The sequence below is a fragment of the Orcinus orca genome, chromosome 8, assembly GCF_937001465.1.
Source record: "Orcinus orca chromosome 8, mOrcOrc1.1, whole genome shotgun sequence".
In the NCBI taxonomy this organism is placed as follows: Eukaryota; Metazoa; Chordata; class Mammalia; order Artiodactyla; family Delphinidae; genus Orcinus; species Orcinus orca.
In genome coordinates this window covers 69,499,430-69,503,226 of record NC_064566.1, presented here as the reverse complement: position 1 = coordinate 69,503,226, position 3,797 = coordinate 69,499,430, and the positions used below count along the sequence as shown (strand labels likewise).

General features: G+C 38.5%; 1 non-coding gene across 1 annotated transcript; it reads right to left on the bottom strand.

Moving 5' to 3' along the window:
- Positions 1–1,520: 1,520 nt before the first annotated feature.
- Positions 1,521–1,593, bottom strand: TRNAG-CCC (transfer RNA glycine (anticodon CCC)). The gene has a single exon. It is a non-coding gene; the product is annotated as a tRNA-Gly (tRNA).
- Positions 1,594–3,797: the final 2,204 nt, after the last annotated feature.

Here is a 3,797-nt window from a genome sequence, read left to right as displayed (position 1 = left end):
AGAAGTAAGGGGTAGGAAAGAGTGACTGATAAAACATAAGCAAAAACAAATAATAGGAACTAATTCATGAATGATCAAAACATTGGTGATGGAAGACAAGGACTTTAACAGATTAGTATGTTAAAAAAAAAATAGAGGACTTTTCTGGTAGTCCAGTGGTTAAGACTCCGTGCTTCCCATGCAGGGGGCATGGGTTCAATCCCTGGTCAGGGAAGTTCTGCATGCTGCACAACCAAAAAAAAAAGGAAAATGGACAAAATGGATGAAAAGATGGGCAGTTTCAACAGAAAAATTTCAGTCTATAAAAAAAAAAGATCAAATGTACATTCTAGACTAAAAACTAGATGCAATTAATAACCCAAGGTTTACTAAGAGATTTGACACAGCACAGAAAAGTATTAGTGAACTCAAAGATTGGACAATGGAAAAGTCCAAAACACAGAACGGAGTGTAAGATAATTTGGGATACACATTCAAAATTCTTACAGACATTAATAAGCTAATAAGGGAATACTGTGAATATCACCCCTTTTCCTGCTTCCTCTGGCCACAAATACCAGTTTTTCTTAGTTTTAGTGCCCTACACCCCAGACTGTAATGTAGTTCTTCACAGCTGGGGCCACCCTCCAGAGGAAGCACCAAGAGAAAAGAGAGAGAAAAATGGGACCACAAGAAACCCATTTCCTGATTCCTCTGGAATCATTTTTCCTTGGTGTTTTAGGTAACAGCTACCCTGATACCACTGGTACAGCAGTGCAGCTCTGACTGCACTGGGACTAGCCTCTGGGCAGAGCCAAGACATAAAAAAGAAACAAGAAAAAAATGGAGACTTTCACACTGTGGCCTGCTGAGGCTCCCTTTCCTGGTTCTCTGGCCAAAAAGAACTGTCTCTTGGGAGTTTTTGCTGTCCATGCCCATTGCGTAGTTCTGTGACCCAGACTGCCTCGGATAAAAGAGGAAAGAAAAATCAGGAAACTCATCATCAGTATTGTTCATTCTTCAGGTTTTGACTTCCCTCTTCAACCATTCAGTCAAAATGGTTTAATTTTCAACAGTGTTCTGGGAGTTGCTTTTTGTATTTTATCCAAGATTTTGTATTTTGGAATTGTGGAAGAAATAGCCTGTTGTGGGCTTATTCCATCTTGGCCAGTACCAGAAATTCATGTGTTCTTTAGTAAATTTATTTTTGTGTTTGTGATATGAAGTGTCCTCTAATGTACAATACCTTACAGGGTAATACTGATAGGACTTATCCTTTTTTATTTTAATTATTTGTTCATATGTCAGTCAGTGTCCCCGCTGACTGGGGTAGGCCTGGTACAATGCTTGGCACATTGATGATGTTCAGTAAATTGTCCTGGAATGAATGGTAGAACAAGCCACACGGAGGCATCACAGAGAAACTAAAAGGAAGTTGGGCTTTTAAAACCAAAAGCAAATGAGAGTCTGCTTTTATTTTTTTTAATATTTATTTATTTATTTGGCTGCGCCAGGTCTTAGTTGCAGCACACGGGATCTAGTTCCCTGACCAGGGATCGAACCTGGGCCCCCTGCATTGGGAGTGCAGAGTCTTAACCACTGGACCACCAAGGAAGTCCCCCTGTCCCATATATTTTAAAATGAACTGGTGAGGCTCTATAAAAGCCCTACTGGGATTAGACTGATGTTGAATTGAATTTATAGGTTTGAGAATTGATACTTCTGTGAGATTGCATCTTCCTGGATGTACATGTTTATTTTGATTTCTTTGAGTTTTCAACAGTTTTATAATTTTCTCCATAAAGGTTATATATAATTTTTGTTAAATAAAAATACTGCTGTGTACTTTTGGTAACATTGTAATTGGTATCCTTTTCAGATTTCCTTTTTTTTTGGTTTTGACCATGCCACCGAGGCTTGCAGCATCGTAGTTCCCCAGTTAGGGATCTAATCCCGGTCCTTGGCCCCGAGAGCATGGAGTCCTAACCACTGGACCGCCAGGGAATTCCTGCCAGATTTACATTTTTAACCTATTTTTTGTTGGTATGCAGAAATACAACTCATTATTGTATATTGATTTTACATTTAGCAACTTTTTTTTCCCTTGTTGAAGTATAGTTACAATATTGTGTTAGTTTCATGTGTACAGCAAAGTGGTTCAGTTATATAGATATTTTTTCTCAGATTATTTTCCATTATAGATTATTACAAGATATTGAATATAGTTCACTGTGTTATACAGGAAACCCTTGTTTCTTATCTATTTTACGTATAGTAGTGTGTATCTGTTAATTCCACACTCCTAATTTATCCCTCCCCCACCCGCTTCCCCTTTGGTAACAGTAAGTTTGTTTTCTGTGTCTGAGTCTGTTCCTGTTTTGTATATAGATTCATTTGTATTATTTTTTAGTATATGTGCTGCCGAAGCGAGCACATTTGTATTTTTCAGATTCCACATTTAGGTGAAATCATACATTTGTCTTTGTCTGACTTACTTAGTATGATATTCTATAGGTCTATCCATGTTGCTATAAATGGCAGTATTTCATTCTTTTTCTATGGCTGAGTAATATTTATATTTAGGAACCTCTTTGAACTCAGTCTGATAATTTGACTATAGAGTCTCTTGGGTTTTCCAAGAAGTCAATCATGTTTTCTGCTGAAAAAATTATTTTTTCCTTCCTTTTCAGTTGTTATACCTATTCTGTCTTTGTCTTCTTTTCCTAGTTGAAACTCCAGTAGTTAATGATATTGGGCATCCTTGTCACATTCCTAAAGTGAATATGGTATTAACATAATTTTGCAAATATCTAGCTAGCTAGCTTTTTAAAAATTGCTTCTCGCAATATGCGCTAGATGTTAGCTTCATGGAGTTCAGGTGATCCTATTTTGTTTACAATGGCCTCTGACATTTTTTGAAAATACCAAGTCCTCTTCTGCCTCTGAGCCTTTAAATCTGCTGGAAAGGATGTTCCTCCAAATAACTTCATAATAATGGCTCACTCTCTCAGTTTTTTCAGGCCTTTGTTCAAATGTCTCTTTATCAGAGGCTATCCCCGATCTCTCTCTATAAAATGTGTCATAGAGTCTGAGTCCACCTTTGATGTTTGACTGCCGACAGCTGTTAAGCCTTACCCCACTCCTTCCTCCCCTTCTGCCCCACGTTTGTGCAGTAAAGCCTGGCTGCTTCTTGCTTTGCCACCTGTGGGAAATTCAAACTGCATGCAGAACCATCACCCTGGCCCTACCCTGTAACCACCATAAAACCCCCAAGCCAGTCTCTTCTCTCTGTTCTCTCAGGCCATTTTTGGACTTGCTTGGGAGCTGCCCTGCTTTCCCCAGAAAGCCTTATTATGGGAATAATAAAGTCTGTCATAGACCCTTGGTATGTGTGTGACTTCATCAGTCTCAACATCTGAGCTGAATTTTGGGTGGGAGTCCACCTTTTCTCAGTGTGGATGCCCACAACAAAATAACATCCTCCTTCACAGTCCATCTTCTGCTTTATTTTTTCTTCATAGCACTAGTACCACCTGACATAATATGTATTTGCCTTCCCCTACTATATAAATGACTGAATGATAGATCCCAGCATCTAGTGAAGTATCTGTCATAATCATTCATTCAACAAATATTTGAGTGCCCACTTTGGCCAGGTTCTCTTAAAGGCAATAGTGCTATAGTGGTGATCAAAGCCCTTGCCATGGAGCTTACATTCCAGAGGGCAGGGTAGGTGTTCATTCAGTATGTATTTGTTAAATGAATGAATACTAATATTATTTTTGTCTGGAGGTAGGATATTAAAAAGAAACACAATA